Source organism: Leptopilina boulardi, unplaced genomic scaffold (genome assembly GCF_019393585.1).
Source record: "Leptopilina boulardi isolate dan_hultmark-lab unplaced genomic scaffold, ZJU_Lbou_2.1 LbouV2_278, whole genome shotgun sequence".
Classification (NCBI taxonomy): Eukaryota; Metazoa; Arthropoda; class Insecta; order Hymenoptera; family Figitidae; genus Leptopilina; species Leptopilina boulardi.
In genome coordinates, this window is record NW_026137838.1 from 1,415,076 (window position 1) to 1,442,446 (window position 27,371).

Here is a 27,371-nt window from a genome sequence, read left to right on the forward strand (position 1 = left end):
CTTTTGAATAAAAAAAGAAAAATAATCTTTTTTTTTAGAAATGGACAATTTTTTTTTATTAATAAATTTTTTCATTGATAGAATTTTTTTTAAATTAAATTTTCACATTCGGGAGAAAATAAATTTTTTGGCGGGGTAGAAATTTTTTTTTTTTTTTTTTTTTGAAGACTATACTTAAAAATCTGTTAAGCGATAAATTTCTATTTGGCCATTTTTTAACTAACGGCCGTATTCGAGATCCCGAGGAACCGTTTTATAAAAATTAATATTCATGTGACACAATGAATATGTATGAGAAATCGAACATACGCGAAAAGGCTAATACGTATTCGAAATAAAAGCGGGGGATATCGGTTTAAATTTTTAAATTATGTTTACATCCTCGTTTCATATCATACACCAAAACTCGTTTCATGCTCGTTATTTCAATGTATACATACATATCTACAGGAATCATATATATATATATATATATACTTGATATGGTATGACCCATATTAATATAGCTGCAAGTCCCCCCCCCCCTTCTCCTCCCCCTCCCTTGCAAAAAATGACCTAAATTTTAAGGTTATGTTTGTTTGAAGACTCTGAATAGGGCCGCAAGTCCTCCCCCCTCCCTTACCCTCTCTCCGTATTTCCCATCAAAAATGACATAAATTTTGAGGTTATGTTCATTTCAAGACTTTCAATATAGCCGCAAGTCCCCCGTCTCCCGCCAAAAATGACATAAATTTTGAGGTTATGATCGTTTCAAAACTGAATAGGGTCGAAAGTCCTCCTCCCCACTCCGTATTTCCCGCCAAAAGTGACCTAAATTCTGAGGTTATGTTTGTTTCAAGACTCTGAATAGGGCCGCAAGTCCTCCCCCCTCCCTTACCCTCTCTCCGTATTTCCCATCAAAAATGACATAAATTTTGAGGTTATGTTCATTTCAAGACTTTCAATATAGCCGCAAGTCCCCCGTCTCCCGCCAAAAATGACATAAATTTTGAGGTTATGATCGTTTCAAAACTGAATAGAGTCGAAAGTCCTCCCCCCCTCACCGTATTTCCCGCCAAAAGTGACCTAAATTCTGAGGTTATGTTTGTTTCAAGACTCTGAATAGAGCAGCAAGTCGTTCCCCCTTTCCTCATCTCTCTCCGTATTTCCCGCCAAAAATGACATAAATTATGAGGTTATGTTCAAAGACTTTCAATATAGCCGCAAGTGCCAAAAATTTTTCCTGCCAAAAATGACCTGAATTTAAAGGTTATGTTCGTTTCAAGACTGTGAATATAGTCGCAAGGCCCCCCTCCTTCCTTACGTTGAAGGAGAGATGGATTTTCTTCTGAAATTGAACTAAATTTTGAGGTTAAGTTATTTTGTCGAGAAATGACCAAGAAACAAACATAACCTCAAAATTTAGGCCAATATTTGGCTCAAAAAGACAAAAGGTATCTAAGAGTTTTATTAAAATTATATAATTATATATTTATTATTAGTTATTATTTAGTTAATTATTATTATTATTATTATTATTATTATTATTATTATTATTATTATAATCTCAGAGACAAATAAATTTTTATTTGTATCAAATAAAAAAATTTCTCTGTGTGTATAAATAATATTAAGATAATTATTTTATTTTTAACAATAATAATTTAAAAAAAAATTATTATTAATTAAGAGATTAGAAAAAAATGTAAATTATCCTAATTTTATTTATTTCGAAAAATAAAATTTCCTGTAATGTATTTTGTGTGTATAACGTGAGAAATTTTCGAAAATTAACTCGCCTCATTACATTTCTGCTCAATTGCAATGTGAAATCAGCACCGACACTGATAAAGTGGGTTGGATTTTAGAATGAGTATCACACAGATACCTCTGTGTGAATATTTTGTGTTCACTGTCCGAGAGTGAGATAGAAAGCAATGTACACATTTTCAAACCACCAACCACAGATTTAACACTACCCACATTATATATATATATATGCAAGTACAGTTAAATTCGCGACTCATGATATAAAGAAACATACAAAGAGAACCAGATATTCTCTTTTAATGAATTCATGACAATTTACATATATATTGTATTCAAAAGAATTGCAAATTTAATCGAATAAATAGTTGCATGAACAAACGACAACGACAAATAATAATAATAATAACAATAATTACTATAATAAAAATAATAAAAATAATTACTATAATAAAAATAATAAAATTTGCTTTTTGTTAAAAACCGTTTTTTGTATTAATAATCACAAAATAAAACGGCATTTTTATTTTATAATTATTATTATTACTGTAATAAAAATAATATTTACTTTTTATTAAAACTGTTTTCGTAATAATAATTACAAAATAAAAAAGCATTTTTCTTTTTATAGTTATTAACAAAAATAATATAGGTAGTAATTATTTTTATTATTATTATTTCACAATAATATAATAATAAAAAACTTACCAGTCGATGAACGGACAAATGGAGAATCTGAAAAAAATAAAATTAATTAATAATAATAGTGGTAAAATTATTAACAATTATATATAAAAATATAAAAAAAAATTATATTTATTAATAAATATATAAAAAAAAAATTTTTTATTAAACATTCAGCAGTGATAATTAATTAGAAAATAAATTTTATTTTCACTGCTGATATAGATTTTGTCAAATATTAAAAAAAAGGAGTTTGTGAAAAAGTTTCCTTTTGTTAAATATCGAGAAACAAGAGATTCGTTATTATTTTGAACAGACAATATTTTTCATTGGCAACTGTTTTTTTTTTTTTTCATTTTAATCAAGATCCTGTCATTGCTCGTGTATACAATCGTTAAAAAGTGCTGAATTACTCCTTTTTTTTCAAAGTTACGTTAAAAAAAAAAAAAAAAAAAAAAATATTCAAACTCCACCTTCTCATAGAAAGCAAGATTTTCATGTTTGTAGCTCCTCTGTCCATTTTTTTTTACTTATGCCTACTAACCTATTTATTTAGCGTATATAAATTTTTTTATTTAAATCAAATAAAAATTTATTTCAGATAAAAATTTATTTCAGATAAAAATTTATTTAAATCAGATGAAAATTTATTTAAATTAGATAAAATTTTATTTAAATCAGATAAAACTTAATTTGAATCAAATAAATATTTATTAGACTGTGAGACGAATATATCATTTTACTTGGTGTATAATGTGGAAAAAAATGTTTCACTGGAACAGAGAAAGTTTTCGCTATTCTAGAGAAACATATAGCTGTTACAGATAAAGATTTTTTTTCCGTGAAATATATACATAAGAGTGTGTGTGTGTGTGTGTGTGTGTGTGTGTGTGTGTGTGTGTGTGTGAAAAGCGCACCAGAGGCGTTGGGATACTTTCGAAAGATCAAATCAATGTCCCAGTGGACCATAATGTGAGATAGAATGCGAAGGCAATGGGGGAAAGGGGGAGGAAGGGGTGCGAGGTTCGAAAATGGAGTGACAGAGAATTGAGAAAAGAGGGGGGTGAGGTATTGAAGAAAAATGCGAGAAAGGGTGGTGACGCGAAGCGAACCGCGAAATGAAAATTTTATCGACGCATCGAACCAACGACCAGGTAAAAAATCAACCCTTCCCCCTCTTTCTCTCTTTTTACCTACTTCCGTCACTTTTTTTTTTGACAATATTTTACTTTAAGTTTATTTTTTTCTCTTTGTCTATCATCGATACTTAGATTTAATAATAAATATAAAAAAAATTATTCTATTTTTTTCTAAGGATAAAAATTTTCATTGTTATTAGGCAACTTTTTTTTTCTAAAATTATTTATTATTTAAACATGTTTTGTGTTATTGAAATTCAAAAAATATATTTTAGAAAAAAAAAATCTTAAATGCACCCAAAAAAAAGTAATCTTATATTCAGAGGAAAATTCCTCTTCTAATATCCTCTAAATATTTCCTCTTAAAACAAGATTATTCAATTGAAATGTAGAATATTTTTATTCTTCATTTTAATGGAAGAATGACAAAAGGATTCCTTTTGTATTTTCCTCTTTAATTAAGATTTTCTGTTTTAAATTTAGAAGATTTAAAAAAAGGAAACGGAAAAAAATAATGTAATCGTTTGATCCCTTTCCCTGGATATGATAGTTGTGAAGTTGTTTTTTAACCTTTCAGTTTTAATATTTCTGGTAAAATGTCAACAAAAAGAACAAAAAAATGGATTTGCTTTATTAAAAATACAGAAAATATAGTTAAATTCAAATTATTATTATTATTAATATTTTTAACGCTATTTTTAGATTTAAAAAAATTTGGATATTTCTTGTGAAATTTTACTACTCAGGTAAATAGAAATACTATAACCCTATTTTTGAATCTTTCGAATTTTTTAAATCTTTTTATTTATTTTTTTAAAAAAGTTTTAAAACGTTAAATAATTTCATATATGAAATTTTTTTCTGTCCTATAAAAAATGTTAACTTTTAAACATATCATCATGTTTTAAAATTATTTTTGCGCTGAAAATCTCTTTGATCATTACAAATGATTAATGAAAACTTATTTTTTGTATTTTAATTATCAATATAAAATGTTGATAATTAACCAAAAACATGACATTGTTAATGTTATATTAAAAATCAATTTTTATTATTATATTGAAGTGAACTATTATAATTTTAATTTAAAAATGTATTTTCTGCAAAGATTTTATTATTTGATTGAAATTATAAATATTTTATTGATGGCTTTGACATTAAAAACAATTTTACGAGGTTTGGATGTCAACATTTAATTTAAGAGGAAAATCCTCTTAAATGAAGAATAATAATTTTGATACCAAAATTAAGAGGAAAATATGCATTTATTTTAGAGGAATCCTCTAGATTGAAAATTACTTTTTTTAGGGTGTGTAATTTAAAAATTGTGAAAAAAGTTGAAATTTCAATTTAAACTAAAAAAAAAAAGTTTCTGAAAAGATTTTAGTGGACTATTATAGATTATTTTGCGTACTACAAACTTTTCTATTCTATATATGTCATTATCAAAAAAAAAAAAATTTTTTTCTTTTTTCTTTTGAGACAAGCGCCATCAATTATGTACGGAATTTCGAGAATTTCATGGATCTTCTTCGAGATGAGAGTGGAACTTGAAAACTTTCAACTTGAGGATGCGCTTAAATGCTATTCAAAAGTTATGTTCAAGTTAAGAGGAATGTTGTCTTCACAAAAGTTGGAAATAAATTCGTAGATAATAAACAAAAAGGTGTCATTTATATTTATCAATGGTGGAACGTAATTTTCTTTTTGTCGTGAAAAAAAAAGAAATTTAATTTTGCTTCGCATTACCGAAATTGTAAAATATATAAAAAATAAAATAAAAAATCTTGTAAATAAATAAAAATTAATAATAATGTTTAACGATATTAATTAAAAATAAATATTTGCCCACATTTATCTTTGTACAGGAGAGTACAAAAGAAGTGTTTATAGTCGAATTTTCATTCGTTTTCTTTAGTAATGGTTTATTTTAATAATGAATGCAATGTGGTTACAAAAGTGTTAAGAGAGAGAGAAAGAGAGCTTTTACTCGTGAGTTAAAGTGGTAACGATAAAACGCAAGTTGATTTGTAACAGGTGGTTGAAGCAACTTTTATCAAGGACCAACGAGCTTGATTTTTTTTTTTTGTTAATTTCACTCCATTATTCTCTTTCTTTTAAATATTTTAGTTTTTCACTTCAATTGTTACGATCAGAAATATTAGTAAAAATATCAAAGCTGTATAAGACAGTATTAATTTTTATATTCTTAAATTATTTTAAAAAATTTATTTTTATTTATTAATTTTTTATTTTTATTTTTATTTCAATTTCTATTTTATTTTCTATTTTATTTATTTTTTATTGAATTTTTTACAAAAGGCAGAATTACAACAAAATTATAAAAACAAATAAAAATTAATATAGGAAAATTATTATTAATAATAATAAAGAAATAGTAATTTGAAAAAAAATTTTGTAGATAAATTTTCCATTTTATTAGTGGGAAAAAGAGAAAAAATTTAAAATCATGTATAATGGCAAAGAGTTTTTGGAGTATCTACAGTTTACAACCGCAGTATTGCGAAGCGTTGAGTTATACTACTGAAAACGTATGGTCATTTTGCTGAAAGCGCTTCCAACTTGCTTCTACAAGCAAGTTATACAAATAGAAACTATCGCTCGACGAAAAATAAATATTGGTATGCTCAAAGGTGTTCGTGTTTGCATAAGGCAAAGGATGCAAAACCTAACTAAATTTTTTCGAAAAAAATATATATATCAGTTCTATTTTTCAAATATTTGTCTTTGCAAAACAAAAAAAAAAAAAAATTTCTTTAAAAAAAATGAATTATTCAAAATTTTATTATTACTCAAAAAAAAAAAAAGATTTACTTGGAATTTTGTTTCAGTTAAATCCAAGAAAATAAACAAATTATTCAATTCAAATAATTACTTAACTATATTATCAAATAATTTTTATTTCGGTCAATTAAATATTTATTGAATTAAATAAAAATTAAATTAGTAATAGTAGAAAAAATAATTATAATTTATTAATTTTCAATTTAAAAAAAATAAAATAAAATGTTAAATAAATCGAAAGAAAATATTGTTTTAGAAAATTTCAAAAACAATACTGTTTATTATATCGTTGAAAGGTTCTATGTTATAGTTAGTCGAAGTAGCTGATTGCTATCATAAGCGTATCTAGTTTTAATGAGACTCTGATGGTTCAATTAAAAGGATCATCAAACAGAAATTGCTACCGTGAATGAAAATTATCGAGCAGTGTATTTGAAAATAAATTTTATTACGTTTACATCACTATAGCAAATTGTCTATACAAATTTCATTTCATTTTCATAAACAAATTTCAAATACAAAACCAAAATATGTTTAATAATATTAATAATTATTATTGATATATTATAATTAATTTTATTAATATTGCTTTGTAGTCCTTTCGTTTATAAAAATTTTTTAAAGTGTCCGAAACAAAATTTCTCTATATAGAAACATGTTATATAAGATCCTGATCAATTGTCCAGATGTATGTATGTGTGTGTGTGTGTCTGACTAAATATTTACTTGTATTACTAACAAAATTGCAAACCCGTTCAACTTAATTTTTACTTGTACTACTGCCTAGTAATACTACTGAGAAAATTGTTCTACTGCTGAGTAAAACTACTGAGAAAATTGTACTACTGCTGAGTAATACTACTGAGAAAATTGTACTACTGCTGAGTAATACTACTGAGAAAATTATTCTACTGCTGAGTAATACTACTGAGAAAATTGTACTACTGCTACGTAATACTACTGAAAAAATTGTACTACTGCTGAGTAATACTACTGAGAAAATTATTCTACTGCTGAGTAATACTACTGAGAAAATTGTACTACTGCTGAGTAATACTACTGAGAAAATTGTACTACTGCTACGTAATACTACTGAAAAAATTGTACTACTGCTGAGTAATACTACTGAAAAAATTATTCTACTGCTGAGTAATACTACTGAGAAAATTGTACTACTGCTGAGTAATACTACTGAGAAAATTATTCTACTGCTGAGTAATACTACTGAGAAAATTGTACTACTGCTACGTAATACTACTGAAAAAATTGTACTACTGCTGAGTAATACTACTGAGAAAATTATTCTACTGCTGAGTAATACTACTGAGAAAATTGTACTACTGCTGAGTAATACTACTGAGAAAATTGTACTACTGCTACGTAATACTACTGAAAAAATTGTACTACTGCTGAGTAATACTACTGAAAAAATTATTCTACTGCTGAGTAATACTACTGAGAAAATTGTACTACTGCTGCGTAATACTACTGAGAAAATTGTACTACTGCTGAGTAATACTACTGAGAAAATTATTCTACTGCTGAGTAATACTACTGAGAAAATTGTACTACTGCTGAGTAATACTACTTAAAAGCATGACTCAAGGTCAAGTCAAGGTCGTTCAAGGTCATTTGAAGGTCAAGTCAAGGTCATTCAAGGTCATTTGAAGGTCAAGTCAAGGTCATTCAAGGTCATTCAAGGTCGTTTGAAGGTCAAATCAAGAATGTCTGACTAAATATTTACTTGTATTACTAACAAAATTGCAAACCCGTTCAACTTAATTTTTACTTGTACTACTGCCTAGTAATACTACTGAGAAAATTGTTCTACTGCTGAGTAAAACTACTGAGAAAATTGTACTACTGCTGAGTAATACTACTGAGAAAATTATTCTACTGCTGAGTAGTACTACTGAAAAAATTATTCTACTGCTGAGTAATACTACTGAAAAAATTGTACTACTGCTGAGTAATACTACTGAGAAAATTATTCTACTGCTGAGTAATACTACTGAGAAAATTGTACTACTGCTGAGTAATACTACTGAGAAAAATATTCTACTGCTGAGTAATACTACTGAGAAAATTGTACTACTGCTGAGTAATACTACTTAAAAGCATGACTCAAGGTCAAGTCAAGGTCGTTCAAGGTCATTTGAAGGTCAAGTCAAGGTCATTTAAGGTCATTTGAAGGTCAAGTCAAGGTCATTCAAGGTCATTCAAGGTCGTTTGAAGGTCAAATCAAGAATGTCTGACTAAATATTTACTTGTATTACTAACAAAATTGCAAACCCGTTCAACTTAATTTTTACTTGTACTACTGCCTAGTAATACTACTGAGAAAATTGTTCTACTGCTGAGTAAAACTACTGAGAAAATTGTACTACTGCTGAGTAATACTACTGAGAAAATTATTCTACTGCTGAGTAATACTACTGAGAAAATTATTCTACTGCTGAGTAATACAACTGAGAAAATTGTACTACTGCTGAGTAATACTACTAAGAAAATTGTACTACTACTGAGTAATACTACTGAGAAAATTATTCTACTGCTGAGTAATACTACTGAGAAAATTGTACTACTGCTGAGTAATACTACTTAAAAGCATGACTCAAGGTCAAGTCAAGGTCGTTCAAGGTCATTTGAAGGTCAAGTCAAGGTCATTCAAGGTCATTTGAAGGTCAAGTCAAGGTCATTCAAGGTCATTCAAGGTCGTTTGAAGGTCAAATCAAGAATGTCTGACTAAATATTTACTTGTATTACTAACAAAATTGCAAACCTGTTCAACTTAATTTTTACTTGTACTACTACTTGCACTGTAGATAGAATGTTTTCCTGGAAAAAGAAAAAATCCCTTACATAGTCAAATAAAATACACATTTTAGCTGAAAAATTGTTTATTTATTTAAATTCAAGTTTAAATATAAAATAATTATGTTCCTTGCTTTATAACGAATCGATATAATTGTAAATAATTATAAATTATATATTATTTTTCATTAATATTTAGAAATTTCGGTTAAAATATGAATTTTTGATTTTTTAACTTCCATTAATTCTTTAAATTTAACTCAAATGTATAGGGACTGAAATGTTTATATTATAATATTTTTGTATGTTTATTTCAATGTTAATGCTTTCTCCACGAGGAAGCAAATTTTTTTGCTGATCGTAAAGAGGAAGCAAAATGTTTATGTAATGAACATCTTAATTTACAACTTGTTTTTAATTAATATTTTCCTGCCGGAAGCGAGGTAGCTATTAATATTATATGTTTATTATTAATAATTTAATTAATATTAATAATATATCAGTAAAATGGGACTGAGGAGAAATTTTTTTCTCTTCTATTTTTTTGAAGATTAATTTCAAGTTTGACCTTTTGTGAGAAAATTCGACATTTCCGCTCGATTTCGGGAATTGATATTTCAACCGTGGAAAATCGTTTTTTTTTCTCTCTCTCTCTCTCTCTCTCTCTCTCCTTCGACTGGTTCTGATTTCGATATTGAGAGTTTCAGGAGCTAATAAAGTTCCTGCTTTTGGTCGACACGGAAGTTGAAACGCGACGATAAAGCAGTTATCGGAGAATACTATCAAGAACTATTCGCACATTTTTTTTTTCTAAATATATATAAATCAAAATTTTCTATGTGATAATAGAAATTTAAAAAAAAAAAAATTGAAATGCAACGCATTATCAATCATTATTATTAAACAATCGATCAATGTCACTTTTCAAGTTTATATATGATCAAGAGTGCAATTTCTTTCAATTCAAAAATTTTCTTTCTCATGGTCGGGTTATATTTACCTTGAATTCAGCTTTACAAATGAAATGAAAAATCTTTTCATTGTCAATAAATAAAGAAATTGTGATTTATGAAAAATATTTTCTATTCGTTTTCTTGAAAAGAGTATTTTTAAATTTAGTTTTATATTTTTTTTTTATCCGCGAAGAAAAATGATTTCACTCTTTATATAAGTAAGAGTAAATAATTCTTATTGTGGGAATTTTTTTGTTGTATTTTTACCTTTCGTTGAAAAACAAAAAACACCGAAAGAAAATTATTGTAAAATAAAAATATTACTAAATTATTTTTTTTACATTTCTACCCTTTTTGTTAATTAACAAAAAAAATTGGGGGAAAAAAAATTCTTTTGTTAAAAATAAGAAGCAAAGTAAAATAAAAATATTATTTTTTTCTGTTTTTTTTTTAAATAAAACTAAAACAAAATTAAAAAAAAAATTATTTTTTTAAAAATAAGAAGCAAAGTAAAATAAATCATTCGCGTTAAAAAGTGTTGACGAAAAATGTTCACTCTATATAAAAAATGTATCATTTTGATTCTAAAAGTTCTTTTTTAACCCAGTCGTATTTTTTACTCGCTGGTGGTAAACCATTTTCATCTGTATAAGAATAAATTGTCTTTTGTGGGGGAAAAAAATGTTTGTTTTTTTTTTGCGTGCCACCTAAACATCTTTTACGAGCGTTAAAGATCAGCCCTCTAACTTTCGGTTGAATTTTTTTCCTCTTTTTTTTCTTTTTTTAGAGAAAAGATGGCAAGTCGTTTTTCTTCACTTAACTCTCGCGCACAAGGTCGACACATCCATTTTCTCGCGGGTTGAATTTGGAAAAGAGGACCTAAAAAAAAAAAAAAAAAATTTCTCGCAAAGAGAGAGAAAGATCTTCTTCTCAGGGGATATTTTTGGTTTCACGTTTGGCACAGGTGGCCCTCGACATAAATTCCAAGTGTTGCGCACGCTAACACAAAAGAGAGAGAGAGAGAGAGAGAGAGAGAGGGGGGTATGTCGAGGGAACACGGCTCTTAAAGAGAGAAGAGGTAACTTTGAGGTAACTCTCTCTCTCTATTTCCCTCTCTATTTCCCTCTCTTCAGGTTTCCGAGCTTATTTAAGCTCAGTTTAAGCGCCCGAGAACCAAAATTCAGCTCACGTTACACCTGCTCGTAATTATCCTAATATTTGCTAAATTGTTCAAGTTTCTTATTAATCCCTCCTTTTCAAAAGGTTCTCTCTTCTTTTAATTTTCATTATTACATTTAAATTAATTTTGATTTTAATTGTGATTTAATTTAAAAATTCAGATTTTTATTTAACATATATTTATTTATTCATTCATTTTAATTGTTTATTTGTAAATTTATTTTTTATTTCTTTATTTTAATTCTTTATTTGTTAGTTTATTTTTATTTTTTTATTTATTTATTTTAATTGTTTATTTTTTATTTGTTTATTTAAGGACTTTTTAGTCTGTTTAATCAAATAAATAAAATAAAAAATTTATACAAGTAGAGATAAAACAATGTCGATAATTTTGAAACTGAATATAGTTTGAGATGATTAGACATGTTTGATATGTACCCGCGTGTACGAGTGTACAAAGCCGTCGTCGATTAAAGTTTACGCCCGGTTCAACTTTTTGCTGTCGATGCTTGTGAGAGAGAGAGAGAGAGAGGGGGGGTTAATCGCAAACTGATAGCTTCACAGTGACACCACCTGCGGCAATTTTGGCTCATGCACAAGAGCTTTGGCTATGCCAACAATCGATCAGCTGACAAATATATATAGTTATGGAATTGTAGATATTGAATGAATTTCAAAAATCCAATTGATATTTCGACATATGAAATTTGGAGTATGGAATTTTTTAAATCCCACATATAGAGGCTTTTAAAATTATTAATAAATTATTAATTTATCTATTATTAATTTTATTAATTATTAATTATTTATAATAATTTATAATTATTTATTATTAATTAATAAAACTAAATTAATACCAAAATTTGTCTAACTAAATTAATTAATTAATAAATCAATGTTTTAGGCTAATTAAAATATTTCTACTTTTTAAATAAATAAATATAAAAATACATTCGATTAGGAAAATATAATTTTTCGGAAATTTCATTTAAATTTTCTTTCCCTTTTTTTTGGTGGATTTAAAAAAAAAAATTGCGATATAAATATATTCTAAGCCCCCGTCTATGTGTGTGGCCCTTAAATTGAGTTACAACTAAAATTTAAACGTTTATTATCCTTCGTCGTCGTTTTTGTCAGTAATAGTTGGAAATAATGGATTAAAGGCAATAGCCAACGTTTATTGAGATTTAACGCTGCTATAAAAGGATAAATTGTATTTGACGATAAGCCCCCACCAGGTTTACTGAATCCTAAACTTTGTCTAATGTTATTATTCAAATAACACTTAATTTTATATATATATATATATATATATATATATATATATATATATATATATATATATGTATATATATATATATATATATATATATATATATATATATATACGAAAATACGACACTTCATTTTCTCGAAACGTTAAAATTTTATTTTGTATAATGAAAAAAAAAAAAATTACATTTAATCATTAAATTATTTAAATATTTATTATTTTCACGAATATTATAAAACGAATATTGTAATTGTTAAAATTTATAATTACAAAATGAAATTGTTAAAAATAATTAAATTAAACGACAAATGTGTAAAAACATTCATTAAAAGAGTATAACGTTTCAAAATATATGAAACAATTTAATATATTTTTTAAATAAAATTTAATTATTTCAATTAAATTAATAAAAAAAATTATATTTTTAAATATTAGTTATTATGAAATTAATAAAAAAAATTATATTTTTAAATATTAGTTATTATGAAATTAATAAAAAAAATTATATTTTTAAATATTAATTATTATGAAATTAATAAAAAAAAAATTAAGGAAATAATTTCGAGTCCCATTTTTTTTTGGGGGGGAAATTCAATTCACACGAAAATACACCAATTGGTTTAAAACAAAAGAAGTGTTCCCTATCGATAATTTCTCAATTTCCAATTTCCGGAACTAACGATCCGTCAACTGTTTTGTGGAAAATGTCGTTTGGCTCGCGTTGCAAACACGTTAATCGAAGATTCTATCACATAACGCGGTTGATTACTATATATATATATAGATATAGAAAATCCATTGCTGGGAAATTTTCGACAAAACTAAAACTTATTCCATTGCAATAGAAAATGACAAGAAGATAAAAAAAAAAGACGGAATAGAATAACATAAATCAAGTTTCATTTTTTGTTTTTTTTTCTTATTTCTAAAACTCGACATAAAAAAAGCTTTCCATATAGTAGTTAAAATAAAAAACAAAAAAAAAACTGTTGGATGCTTTCATCTGTTTTTTGAAAAAAAAAAAAAAAAAAAAAAAAAATTGGTAAATTCTAAAAGCTGCTATGACGCTGTTAAAAGACATTATGGAAAAAAGTTCTTGATTCCTCAAGTTTTATGAGAGAAAAAAAAAGAGAGAGAAAAAAGTGATGAAGTTATAAAACTGTCATCACAAGTCAAAATTAAGATATTAGGTGAAGTTAAAAAAAAATAATAATAATAATAATAAAAAATACAAAATACGATTTCCACGCTTGCCCTTGCGCAAAAAAAATACAAAAAATAGAAAAAATACAAAATTCGAAACCGAATATTACTCAAGTAGTTTATTGAACTTTATTTTGTTTCTTTTCTTTCTTTTTTTTTTTTTTTTTTTTGAAGTGAATTTCGACACTTGTTAATATTATGAATTATGTAACGTCAAAAGATTAACAAGGATTATCATCATGTTCCTGTCATTTGGATAATAATTAACGGTAACACACAGACACATTAAATGCATTAGCTGGCAACCTTAATAGTCAGCCACGTCAATTTTGACTATGCGCTAATAAGGATGTCATATTAATATAATATTGACATCAGCAGGTAGAACACACGCTAAGGGTAATTACCTTTAGAATTTAACATAATTATTATTAATTATATATATATATATATATATATATATATATATATATATATTCTGCGATATATATGGGTCATTCTTTGTTAAAAAGACATCCTCTCTGCCCAGAATAGATTTAATTGAAAAAAGCTCTATAAGGACTTAAATTAAGGAAACTTTTGTCTATTTTTGATGCGGTATGGCACTTTTTAACTATTAAACATGGGAAACCATAAATGTTAAAAAATACCTTCAATATTATGGAAAAAACTAATATTTTTTTTTACTGCAAGATTAAAACTGATTATTCGAATCGATTACCGGCTCAGAAATCTACATTATCAACTGATGGTAAAATCAGGAAAATGATATAAAAAAAATTACCGACATAGAAATCTATATTACAGACTGATGGTAAAACAGTTGGTAATTTTTTATATTATTATTTTTCTGCTTTTACCATCAGTCGATAATGTTATTAATGTCTTTGTTATCAAGTACCTTAGAAACTGTGTGGGATGTGATTTTTATTTAAACAAATGTTTGAACCTTGTATTAAAGAAATATTATTTTTTTCGATAATATTGAAGTTTTTTTTAACATTTGTGGTCCCCCATGTTTAAATATTTAAAAATTGCTATACGGCATTAAAAATAGCCAAAATTTACTATAAATTAAGCCCATATAGAGGTTTTTTAAATTAAATCTATTCTGTCCAGAGGGGGTGTTTTTTGATAAAAGAATGCCTCATATATATAATTATTCATATATGTATGATTATTATATAATTAAAATTACATTATATTTTCAAATTAAATTACTATTTAAAATAAAAATTAGCAAGTCTGGCTAAATATTGACCTATACTATACTGATAGTTTAAAAAATTTTAATAGTCTCTCTGATTATTTACTTTTACAACTGAAAACTTGGAATTTTTTTTATTTTGAAAAATAAAAGAAAACAACTATTGGAAAAACAATACTTTGGGAAAAAGAATTTTTGAAAAAAAATGTCGTTTGGGAAAATAATACTTTGGGCCCTTAGGCATTGGAACTTTTGTACCCCAATTATATTGACTTGTACTACTGACAAAATTATTAAAAAACATTAGAAAGCCTGACTGATTATTGACTGTTACTACTGATTTTCTAATTTTGTTATTATGTCTGACAAAAACCGACTTATACTACTGAAAATATAAAAAAAAATATTGCAAATCTATATAAATATATTTTACTACTAAAAGAATTATACAGAACACAGAAAATTAAAAGGCATTAAAATAAGCTGCAACGCTTTTTATTTTAATCCAATTTTGCTTATTTTAATCCATTTTGGTATTAAAATAAGCAACATTGGATTAAAATAATAAGCGTTGCAGCTTATTTTAATACCTTATAATTTTCTGTGAAAATTGAAAAGTTTGACTAAATATTTATTTTAACTACTGATTTTCTTAATTTTAAGATATCGTTAATACGATTTAATGTTTAATTAATAGAATAAATTATCAAATATTTATGTATATATTATATTATTCAAAAAAACCAAAATATTAAATTTAACAGAAACTCTTAAAAAATGCAATTGAAAAAAATTTTTATATTCTCTATTCTCTCTCTCTCTCTTTTATTTATATTCTCTTTATCTTTTTTTTCCGGGCAGAAAATATTCACACATAACCAAGGCATTGAAAGTCATACAGACAAATGTATAATAATACCAAGAGGAGTATTTCAAAAACGAAAGCTTTCATGGGTTGTTTTCCATGTTACAAGATCTGAACTAGAAATGCATTAAGATGCCAGTAGTCATACCCAAGGGAACAGTTTGCATAAGCCCTGACGACGAGAGAGAGAGAGAGAGAGAGGGATTGAGGGTGAAAAAGGGGTTCATGGAAGGGAAAAGGGGGAGGGATTTTCAATAACGTAGTTCGTGGAGAAGCGACGATCCGCGGTTCGAGCACGATATGCAAATCTCGCAATTTCATCGGACGTAGAAGATAAAACGACTCGCTCAAACATTCTCGCATGTGTTCGTGATATCGGGAGAGAGCCAGAGAGAGAGAGAGAGAGAGAGAGAGAGAGAGAGAGAGAGAGAGAAAGATAGAGAGTTGAACACTCGTCATGTACTGACGAACGTCCAGTTTGAATCGTGGATATAAATTTAAATTCAAAAAATACCGCTTACCAAATGCCTGATGCTTAAAAGATGTTTTTTTTTTTAATGAAACAAAACTCTGATAAAAAGTTTATATATTTATTTTTTTGATTTTAGATTATTTATTATATTTTTTTCTTGGTACGAAATTCGGAAAAAATTCTTTTCTTTTATCTCACACAATAATAGTATCACGGAGAAAAATAGAAAAACAAATAAATTAACTTTTACTATTTTAAAAAATAAAACCTGAACTTTCCGGAGTTTTTGCGCATTTTTGGTAATTTTTACTCCAAAAATAGTAAAATATACTATTTTTGGAATAATTTTTACTATTTTCGTAGTAAAAATTCCCAAAAATGAGCAGAAACTCCGAACAGTTAAGATTTTGCTTTTAAAGTATAGTAAAAGTTATTTTATTCATTTTTCCATTTTTCTCCAATAAATAAAAAAATAGAAAAAAATATTTCTTTTTTTCGTGAAAAGTTAATTCAATCGTATAACACAGAAAAAAAAATCTAATTAGAGCGAAATTAAAATTTTTGCAAATTATGAAAAGTAACTAGTCACGGAATACTGTAACAGGTGAAAAAAAAATTTTTTTCTTCACTTATTCACCTGATTAGAGAATACTATCGCTAACTTAATAATGAGAATAAAAAAGAAAAGAACGGAATGTATAATTAGAATTAACGCCTTTAATAAAAAGACTCTCTGATCAAAAAGAAAATCGTTTTTTTTTTGTTCTCTGCCTTTGACAAATATTTGGAAGAAAAGTTCGATTTAAGAGAGGAGGACAAAAATTCATCATCTTGATTGGTAAATGGCATTATTCTGAACCGGAAGTCTTCTTTTGCGCAATCCCTTGCGTCCTCGTTAGTCCAGGACTCTTTTCTTTTTTTTTCTCTTTCTCTCTCTCTCTCTTTCTCTCCCTTTATCTCATGCTCCCTCGTTTGTCCGCGCGTTCTCGGATGGTTGGAGAAGAAAAGGGAAAAGAGAAGTCCAATTCCCAATTCTGTGTTTGTTACTTCGTTAGTCTGTTCCCCTTTAGACAACCTCTGTTAAAAGAATTCTATCTTTCTATATACATATATATATATATATATATATATGTTGTTCCTACTTTCCCAAGAAAATGTATGTGTGTGTGTGTGTTGGACAGAGAAAGACAAATAAGATGTTGGCAACATCCCTTAGGAAATTAGTGAAACTGTTGTCATTCTTACAAAAGTTTAACATATTTAACTCATTATTTTAATTTTCATTTAGCATATTTCTTTTCTTTTTTTTAATTTTAATTTTTTTACAATTGCAGTAGAATTTTAAAATGTCTCTAATTCTATAGTTTAAAATGTCTGAGTGAACACTTCCTTTTACTACTGATTTTCTAATGTTGCCATTGTGGGTGACTTAAACCTGACTTGCACTACTGAAAATATTACAAAAAAAAAAGTCGAACTAAATATTAACTTGTACTACTGCTATAACTTATTTATACTACTGAGAAAATTTCAAACATTTAGAATGTCTGGCTAAATATTTATTTGAACCACTGAAAAAATTTACAAGGGTTTTAAAAGTATGACTCAAGTCAAGGTCATTCAAGGTCATTTGAAGGTCAAGTCAAGGTCGTTCAAGGTCGTTTGAAGGTCAAATCAAGAATCTCTCACTAAATATTTACTTGTATTACTAACAAAATTGCAAACCCGTTCAACTTAATTTTTACTTGTACTACTGCCTAGTAATACTACTGAGAAAATTGTTCTACTGCTGAGTAATACTACTGAGAAAATTGTACTACTGCTGAGTAATACTACTGAGAAAATTGTACTACTGCTGAGTAATACTACTGAAAAAAGCATGACTCAAGGTCAAGTCAAGGTCGTTCAAGGTCATTTGAAGGTCAAGTCAAGGTCATTCAAGGTCATTTGAAGGTCAAGTCAAGGTCATTCAAGGTCATTCAAGGTCGTTTGAAGGTCAAATCAAGAATGTCTGACTAAATATTTACTTGTATTACTAACAAAATTGCAAACCCGTTCAACTTAATTTTTACTTGTTCTACTGCTGAGTAATACTACTGAGAAAATTGTACTACTGCTGAGTAATACTACTGAGAAAATTATTCTACTGCTGAGTAATACTACTGAGAAAATTGTACTACTGCTGCGTAATACTACTGAGAAAATTGTACTACTGCTGAGAAATACTACTGAAAAAATTGTACTACTGCTGAGTAATACTACTGAGAAAATTATTCTACTGCTGAGTAATACTACTGAGAAAATTATTCTACTGCTGAGTAATACTACTGAGAAAATTGTACTACTGCTGAGAAATACTACTGAGAAAATTATTCTACTGCTGAGTAATACTACTGAGAAAATTGTACTACTGCTGCGTAATACTACTGAGAAAATTGTACTACTGCTGAGAAATACTACTGAAAAAATTGTACTACTGCTGAGTAATACTACTGAGAAAATTATTCTACTGCTGAGTAATACTACTGAGAAAATTATTCTACTGCTGAGTAATACTACTGAGAAAATTGTACTACTGCTGAGTAATACTACTGAGAAAATTATTCTACTGCTGAGTAATACTACTGAGAAAATTGTACTACTGCTGCGTAATACTACTGAGAAAATTGTACTACTGCTGAGAAATACTACTGAAAAAATTGTACTACTGCTGAGTAATACTACTGAGAAAATTATTCTACTGCTGAGTAATACTACTGAGAAAATTATTCTACTGCTGAGTAATACTACTGAGAAAATTGTACTACTGCTGAGAAATACTACTGGAAAAATTGTACTACTGCTGAGTAATACTACTGAGAAAATTATTCTACTGCTGAGTAATACTACTTAAAAGCATGACTCAAGGTCAAGTCAAGGTCGTTCAAGGTCATTTGAAGGTCAAGTCAAGGTCATTCAAGGTCATTTGAAGGTCAAGTCAAGGTCATTCAAGGTCATTCAAGGTCGTTTGAAGGTCAAATCAAGAATGTCTGACTAAATATTTACTTGTATTACTAACAAAATTGCAAACCCGTCCAATTAAATTTTTACTTGTACTACTGCCTAGTAATTCTACTGAGAAAATTGTTCTACTGCTGAGTAATACTACTGAGAAAATTGTTCTACTGATGAGTAATACTACTGAGAAAATTGTACTACTGCTGAGTAATACTACTGATAAAATTGTACTACTGCTGAGAAATACTACTGGAAAAATTGTACTACTGCTGAGTAATACTACTGAAAAAAGCATGACTCAAGGTCAAGTCAAGGTCGTTCAAGGTCATTTGAAGGTCAAGTCAAGGTCATTCAAGGTCATTTGAAGGTCAAGTCAAGGTCATTCAAGGTCGTTTGAAGGTCAAATCAAGAATGTCTGACTAAATATTTACTTGTATTACTAACAAAATTGCAAACCCGTTCAACTTAATTTTTACTTGTTCTACTGCTGAGTAATACTACTGAGAAAATTGTACTACTGCTGAGTAATACTACTGAGAAAATTATTCTACTGCTGAGTAATACTACTGAGAAAATTGTTCTACTGCTGAGTAATACTACTGAGAAAATTGTACTACTGCTGAGTAATACTACTGAGAAAATTATTCTACTGCTGAGTAATACTACTGATAAAATTGTACTACTGCTGAGTAATACTACTGAAAAAAGCATGAGTCAAGGTCAAGTCAAGGTCGTTCAAGGTCATTTGAAGGTCAAGTCAAGGTCATTCAAGGTCGTTTGAAGGTCAAATCAAGAATGTCTGACTAAATATTTACTTGCATTACTAACAAAATTGCAAACCCGTCCAACTAAATTTTTACTTGTACTACTGTCTAGTAATACTACTGAGAAAATTGTTCTACTGCTGAGTAATACTACTGAGAAAATTGTACTACTGCTGAGTAATACTACTGAGAAAATTATTCTACTGCTGAGTAATACTACTGATAAAATTGTACTACTGCTGAGTAATACTACTGAAAAAAGCATGAGTCAAGGTCAAGTCAAGGTCGTTCAAGGTCATTTGAAGGTCAAGTCAAGGTCATTCAAGGTCGTTTGAAGGTCAAATCAAGAATGTCTGACTAAATATTTACTTGCATTACTAACAAAATTGCAAACCCGTCCAACTAAATTTTTACTTGTACTACTGTCTAGTAATACTACTGAGAAAATTGTTCTACTGCTGAGTAATACTACTGAGAAAATTGTACTACTGCTGAGTAATACTACTGAGAAAATTATTCTACTGCTGAGTAATACTACTGATAAAATTGTACTACTGCTGAGTAATACTACTGAAAAAAGCATGAGTCAAGGTCAAGTCAAGGTCGTTCAAGGTCATTTGAAGGTCAAGTCAAGGTCATTCAAGGTCGTTTGAAGGTCAAATCAAGAATGTCTGACTAAATATTTACTTGCATTACTAACAAAATTGCAAACCCGTCCAACTAAATTTTTACTTGTACTACTGTCTAGTAATACTACTGAGAAAATTGTTCTACTGCTGAGTAATACTACTGAGAAAATTGTACTACTGCTGAGTAATACTACTGAGAAAATTATTCTACTGCTGAGTAATACTACTGATAAAATTGTACTACTGCTGAGTAATACTACTGAAAAAAGCATGAGTCAAGGTCAAGTCAAGGTCGTTCAAGGTCATTTGAAGGTCAAGTCAAGGTCGTTCAAGGTCATTTGAAGGTCAAGTCAAGGTCATTCAAGGTCATTCAAGGTCATTCAAGGTCGTTTGAAGGTCAAATCAAGAATGTCTGACTAAATATTTACTTGTATTACTAACAAAATTGCAAACCCGTCCAACTAAATTTTTACTTGTACTACTGTCTAGTAATACTACTGAGAAAATTGTTCTACTGCTGAGTAATACTACTGAGAAAATTATTCTACTGCTGAGTAATACTACTGAGAAAATTGTTCTACTGCTGAGTAATACTACTGAGAAAATTGTACTACTGCTGAGTAATACTACTGAGAAAATTATTCTACTGCTGAGTAATACTACTGATAAAATTGTACTACTGCTGAGTAATACTACTGAAAAAAGCATGAGTCAAGGTCAAGTCAAGGTCGTTCAAGGTCATTTGAAGGTCAAGTCAAGGTCGTTCAAGGTCATTTGATGGTCAAGTCAAGGTCATTCAAGGTCATTCAAGGTCGTTTGAAGGTCAAATCAAGAATGTCTGACTAAATATTTACTTGTATTACTAACAAAATTGCAAACTCGTCCAACTACATGTTTACTTGTACTACTGACAATTTTGTACTACTACTTGTACTACTGCTGACTAATACTGCTGAGTGATACTACTGAGAAAATGTCGAACATTTAAAATGTCTGGCATGAAAACATGAAAACGAATCGATTAATATATATAAAATTTACATTTGAGGTAAATTTAATAAATTAATAAAAGTTAAAAATAGAAAATACACATTTTAGCTGAAAAATTGTTAATTTATTTAAATAAATAATAAAAATAGTTTTTTTATAACGAAATGTGCTTTAAAGGTGGTAATAGGGCTCTTCCTCTACTCCGATCGGGCTGTCGATTTTTTTTATACACTTTTGGGTGTATTTTGTGCAGGAAAACGCGTATAAAGTTTTAACTCCTAAAGCAAAGTTTGACGCTGTATTTTCGCAATTAAATTCTATAAAAAAAATAGTTTGCAATAGCTATTTCTTATGTGCCAATAACCGCTCTTTTGAATGGTGCATAAGAAAATTTTGCAAATTTTTAAGTAAACAAATTATACTTGTTTCTTTATATAAAAAATGCAAAACTGGCGCTTTGTGTTGAATACACTGCGCTGCATTTTATTCTGTAACTTTTTTATTTTGTCGAATTTTGATTTAATATTTTGAGATTATATTTTCTAGATGATTTGGAATAGGATAATGCAAAAAAAAAATTTGATTTTTTTGACGATGTAAAGTGTAATACTACCTTAAGGCCAGGTCCAAGTCGAGTCAGTTGTTCCTTTGAAGTTTCAATGAAACAGCTGACACGACTTGGACCTGGCCTTAAGGGGGAGTAATAGGGTATGCGGATGTAATTCGTACTTGACAAATTTTGTATTTTTTTTATTTATATTATCATTGTTTATTTATTGTTTGTTATTTTGTGCTCCTATGTGAGTAAAGCAATATAAAAAAAACTCTACCAAAAAATTATTTCCTCCTAAAAATCTTATGAACACAATGAAAGACAACTTAAAAAAAAGAGAGATCAAAGAGATATCATAAATTCCAAGGGAAAATCATAAATCGTTTTTCAAAACCTCTTTACATATAGATTCACAATGAAAAAACCTTTAACGGCACTTATGCATCGATAAAGTCAAGAAACGTTTATTTTACGAGAATCGTTTATTCCCCTATGTAAAGGAATTTAAAAAAAAAATTACTCCTTTACTGAGAAGATATAACTATATGTATATAGAAAAGAAAATGAAGATGAAGAAAAAGAAGATTATAATAAAGTTTCACACATCGAGATATCGTTGGATGCGTTATTTATATAGACATGTTTAGAGAGAAACGAAGAGAGAGAGAGAGAGAGAGAGAGAGAGAGAGAGAGAGAGAGAGAAGGAAATAAAATTGTAGAGCACTTTTATCCCCTTCTGTTTTTCGAGATAAAGTATGCGACGTGCCAGGAGCTACTGGGACCGCGAATGGGACGAGTGCCGACCATGGTGTGGTCGATTCTCTAGAGAACTCCATTTCCTGGGAGTGAATATCGCGTCGCATCGATATTTTTAGTGCGCCTTTCGCATCCGTTCCATACATACATATCTACACACACATATAGTGTTATCGCCCACTTTCCTAGTTTCTGCTATTTCCATTCTCTTTCTCTCTCGCACTTTACATCTGACAAAGCAAATACAATCCAGGGACCAATGTCCTGTTTCACTTGTCTCCTTATGTTTTGCCAACAAACAACTTTTCAATTTATCGCCACACACGTTTTATATATATATATATATATATATATATATATGTATATATAATAAAACCACGATTTATCGTTTATATACAAGTTAGAAAAATAATTACAAATTTAAAAAACGATTAAAAAATAGATACAAAAACAGATATTAACTATTTTCATTTTATTAGCTGTAAAAGAAAATAATTAGTTTAACTTTTTAATTTTTTTAAGTAGTAGTGGTCAATTTTCGTCGGACATAACGAAAATAAAATAGAAAATAAGTAGTATAAGTAAATATTTAGTCGGACTTGAAATTATTTTTATAATTTTTTCAGTAGTAAAAGTTTTTACTATAGTCAGTAGTACAAGTCAATATTTAGTCAGACTTTTATATATTTTTCCAAATTATATCATCAGTATAAGGCAATAATCAGTTCGACTTTTTAATTTTTTAAGTAGTACTGGTCAATTTTCGTCAGACATAAAGAAAAAATTAAAAACTAAGTGGTATGAGTAAATATTTAGTTAGACTTTCTAATTTTTTTTTTGAATAATTTTCTCAGTAGAAAAAATTAGAAATATTTTGAAAATCTAACAAAATATTTATAAATACTAGTGATAAAATTGAAAAAAATATAATATTGAAAATCTAAATATTTGTTTACTACTGAAAAAATGACAAGTAATTAAGCAGGCTGATTAAATATTTACTTTTACTATACATTTTCTAATTTTGCCACTATGTCTCACTAAAACCAACTTATACTACTGAAAATATAAAAATAGTAAATTTAACTAAATATTTTTACCATATAAATATTTACTCGAACCAAAAAAATTTTTATTTGAATTCAATAAAGTTGTATGTACACCAATATTTTTTCTTTATTTGAAACAAATACTATTTAATTGACTCAAATAATAATTATTTTATACAAATAAATATTTATATGATAACAGTAAAGTTAGCAATTATTTGAATCAAATAAATTTTTTTTAATGTATATTCAAATCAATTACGTTGCTTTGCAAATGAATGAAATTTATACACGATAATTTGTTTATTTCAATCACTGATCAAATAATTTTTTTCTTTCCTTGTAATAAAATGAAAAAGCGAAATTCGCTTTTGTAGAATGAAAATTCAGTTTACATATATAGTATAATCAACGCGTAAACAAAAGTAACGGTTTGTTATGTATACATATGTTGATAACACGAGTTTAGAGTTTGAAAGTCCTGACTTTTGATCAATGTATCACTGTCACAATGACACAATATATTCAATCGATAAAATATACCTATATATACTACATTCGTACATTATCTGCCTGTCAACATTTGAGTCGCGTTACTCTTCACGAATATTTGTTTTTTTTTAACAAAAAATATATACACATGTGTTTTGTTTTATTTACCTTTTTTTGTGGTTATGAATTTTTTTACTTCTGAAAATTTGTTTTAAAAAATTAAAAAGCCTGACTAAATATTTACTTGTACTACTGTTTTCCTGTTTTTGCTATTATGTCTGACGAAAACAGATGTATACTACTGAAAATTTAAAAAAATTTTGCACCAAATATTTTTTACTACGGCAAAAAAATAGAAAAAATTAAAAAGTCGTACTAAATATTTATTTTTACTACTGATTTTCTAATTTCGACATTATGTCTGACAAATATTGACTAGTACTACTAGTACTACTACTACTACTAGTAAGTTATTAATTAAAATTGACTAGTACTACTAGTACTACTACTACTTCTAGAACTACTACTAGTACTAGTAAGTTATTAATTAAAATTGACTAGTACTACTAGTACTACTACTACTTCTAGTACTACTAGTAAGTTATTAATTAAAATTGACTAGTACTACTAGTACTACTACTACTTCTAGTACTACTACTACTACTACTACTACTAGTACTACTAGTAAGTTATTAATTAAAATTGACTAGTACTACTACTACTTCTAGTACTACTACTACTACTACTACTACTCCTACTACTACTACTACTACTTCTAGTACTACTACTACTAGTACTACTACTAGTACTAGTACTACTACTACTACTACTACTAGTACTAGTAAGTTATTAATTATAAATTGTGCATTATAATTAAATACTAGTAAATTATCATCAACTAATCAGAAATTATTATTATTAATTAATTATTTTTTATTATAATCTAATTATAATTTATAATTAATTAATTATAATTGATAATCAACAAATTATAAAATATTATTAATTAATTATTTTCAATTATAAATTATAATTACTTTCACTAATTAAAGATTTCCTTTTTTTTCGGTTTCTTTTTTTTGGGGGGTGAGGGGTTGAAAAATTTTTTTCCTCTGCTTAAAATTCACATTTGTACCTACATATATACATATAGAATAAGTGGATGTGTTCTTGAATGCTTAGAGCTGCAAACGTTCAAAAGCCTCCCACCAAAAGGGACAAGAGAGTGAAGCGTTAACAGGGATTTTGAAAAGGGGTGGGGTGGGGGGAGGGTGATGGTAGTGGTTATTACACGGCGCCTAACGCTTGCCAACGGCAACGAGCCTCGACCTCACGTACCTCGTGGATATGATGAAAATTACACGCTCGTGAATACATCACGGGCTAACCCTACTAAACCAACTTTGACGCACGTTCACAGGCTAATTTTCACCGTTCTCTGGGCTTATAAATTCGCGAGAGTGAAATCAATTTTGTTTATAACATATATATATATATATACAATAATAATCGATTATTATTATTATTATTATTATTAATTTAAAAGCGGACCAAAAAAAAAATCTCTCTCTCTCTCTCTCATACAAGTTATTATCCTTGGGGACAAAATTCAATTAACAATTTCCAATAATTTTCATCTTTCATCAATGTTTGCATAGAAACAAGGCAATTAGTTTGATATTTGCTTGTTAAAGCTATATATATATATATGTGGAATTAGTCGATGTATGCGATGATAAAATTGTAAACGTTTCACAATTCAAAATAGTTTGCGGTGGATATAATTTACTGTTTTGTGTATAATTTTAAACAAAAGCGTATTATTTACGATTAGATAGTTTCTCTAAACAAGTTATTTGATTATTTAGTAGTGTTTAATTTTAATAAATTTTATTTTAAAGATGTTTTTTAATAATTAAATTTTTTGTTTTAATTTTTTTAATTTAATTTTCTATTTTTTTTTTAATAATTAATTTTAGTTTCAAATTTTGAACTATATAAATTCAAATTGTACCGCAGAGAAAAAAAAAATTTGTTTGAAACAACCAAATTTTTTTGATTCAATCAAATAAATGTATTTGTTCTTCAGTTAACTAAATTTTTGATTGAATCAATCAATTTGATTAAAATTAAATTCTTTCTTCAATTGAAAAATTTATTTAAAGAAACTCAACGGTTTATTTACATCAAATAATTATTTATTATGAACAAGTAAATATTTATTTATATAAATATTTCTATTTACACGAAAAAAAAAGATTTACCTGAAACAGCGAAACGTTTCATTATGGTAGCAAAAGTTTTACCCACTTGGAATGATTCCCCGGAAAGTGCCCCTTTGAGGTTCTATCAGAATTCCGCCGGAACTTCCATCGTAATTCCGTCGGAATTCCATCGGAGTTCCAAAGAATTTCTAACGGAATTCCAACGGAATTAGGACTCTAAAAAGTTTGTAAAAAAAATTAATCGGAATTTCGTCGGAATCCCATCGAAAATTCTTAGGAACTCCGATGGAATTCCGACGGAATTACGTTGGAAGTTCCGGCGGAATTCTGATAGAACCTCCAGGGGGCACTTTCCGGGGAATCTTTCCAAGTGGGAGTAAACATTTATTTAAATAAATATTTATTTATAGCAAATAAATAATTTACTTGAGTCAAATTTTGTTTAAGTAACCAAAATATTGTGTTATAAGGAGAGTGGTGGCCCTAACATAACCTCAAAAACTGAAAAATGGTTAAACAAAACTAATAAAAATTAATTTCAAAATTAAAAAAAAAAAAAATGTAGGATTTATAGTA

The 27,371-nt window shown here is 27.8% G+C and overlaps 1 protein-coding gene across 1 annotated transcript in view; it reads right to left on the bottom strand.

Moving 5' to 3' along the window:
- Positions 1-27,371, bottom strand: part of LOC127281867 (tryptophan 2,3-dioxygenase) — a 317,236-nt gene that overhangs the window by 165,843 nt on the left and 124,022 nt on the right. The window contains exon 6 of the mRNA XM_051305836.1: positions 2,455-2,481. The gene's annotated coding sequence lies outside the window, so the exon portion shown is untranslated. The remainder of the gene's footprint in view (positions 1-2,454; positions 2,482-27,371) is intronic.